Genomic DNA, 1,864 nt, shown 5'->3' with positions numbered 1-1,864 from the left:
ATTGTTATTATTTTGGTTTTAGTTTTTGTTGTTGTTTTTTGTGGTGGGGGATTGTTTGTTTTGTTTTTGGTGTTGTTTTTTGTTTGTTTGTGTGTGTGTGTTTGGGGGGGGGGTATATTTTGCATCTTACAATAGCTAATGATCATAAATTCAAAATAGAAATAGTTGATACGAGAGATCCTCTGATCGGAGACATCAGTAGATCAATACAGCCACGCAGCCTGACTCCTAAAGGAATTAAATAGAGAACTGAGCTCCTGACTGCCTCCTTGAGTATCTGAATATCAAATGTGACACAAAAAATACATCATAAACCAAAATACAACACTTGTAGACTTTGAACCCTACTATAGCGAAACTAAGCTTCTGCCACTATATTTTCAAGCTGCTAAATTTTGTTATAGTTTCACTAAGAGTTTTACGGCACTCACAATTGCATAAGGTCATATGAGGGCGCGAAACACAAGTTGTTTGCATTCACAACAGTTCACTGCACGGCTTGGCTTGGGTCAACGATCAGATTTTTAAATGTTAGAAACTTTAGATAAAATAACAATCTAAAAATGATAACCTGCTGAAAATTGAAATAACTGTATTTACAATTTTTCGTAAAGGCCAATGGCCTTTCTGAAATCAAGCATTCTGTTGGCATCGACAATGGAAAACAGATCTTGCGATTTTTTTCACCTAAAATATTTCCTTCGGGTCTCTCCGAAGTCTAGACATTCTGTTAAAATGTGTCTAATGGTAAAATCTGTGTTGCATCCGACACAGAACGGCTTCTCATCTCCCTGAAGGGGGTAAAAATATGTATGTGTCAGGGACGTGTGTCCGATGCGTAATCGAGTAAAAATGACTTCGTCTCTTCTGGAGAGGCCCGAAGGTTTTCGAGGACCCAGTTTGGGCATAATGTTGTGTAGTTTATAGTTGGTTTCATTCTTCCAGAGAGTCCCCCACAGACTGAGGGTGTAGTTTTTTTACTTTATGAGTGTTCGTCATTGATCCCAGCAGAATGGACAAGGGATTTTTTTTGCCAGGAGATCCGCCTGCTAGTTACCTCGGATGCCCACATTGATAAGTAGTCATGCGAACACGACTTTTCGCAGTTTCAGTCAAAGCGTGTATTTTTTGTTGCAATCTAACTATTTTTGGGTGCAAGACTGTGTAGTTTGTAAGTGAGGTTATGCAACACAGAGAGTCAGAGGGCTAAAAATGAAAAGAAATTTGCTAATGGAGGAAAAATAAAGGAAGAAAGAAACAATGAAAGAAAGAAAGAAGAAAGGACGTAGAAAGACGTTTTAAAAACGAAGAAAGAGAGAAAAACAGAACGAAAAAGGAAAAATTAAAAAAAGAAAGAAAGAACGAAGAAAGAAAGAGAGAAGGAGTCACAAGATGAAAGAAAGAAGAAATTGTAAAAGAAGAAAAATAGAAACAGAAAGTAAGAAATCCGCCCTGGATGACACACCAGAGTTGACGTAAGTAGCCACGACACGGTGATCAATGATTGATCTGAGAACCTAGGCGCACAGATGCAAAACTTGACAGGCTGAATCATGCGGGGAGCAATCACAGTCGACATGTCGTCTAATGGATGTTTCTTAGCCGGTGACCGACCGCAGACTAGCCCAGAAATTATTGCGATCTTTTCGCGCTGCGACATGCTTGAACATCTATAATTTATTTGTAGAGGCACCAGCCATCCATGTCCAGGTGCTGTTTTAGCCACTGCGCCATGCTTCTCATGGGTAGGAATTAAATTAAATCGAACTGAATTAACTCAAATAAGACACGACCTCATATTGTTAAAATAAGTTAAAAGGGTCTTTTGCGAATGACGTCACAGCGATCTACATGAATATATATA

The sequence above is a fragment of the Aplysia californica genome, unplaced genomic scaffold, assembly GCF_000002075.1.
Source record: "Aplysia californica isolate F4 #8 unplaced genomic scaffold, AplCal3.0 scaffold00085, whole genome shotgun sequence".
Lineage (NCBI taxonomy): Eukaryota > Metazoa > Mollusca > Gastropoda > Aplysiida > Aplysiidae > Aplysia > Aplysia californica.
This window is presented reverse-complemented; position numbering follows the sequence as displayed.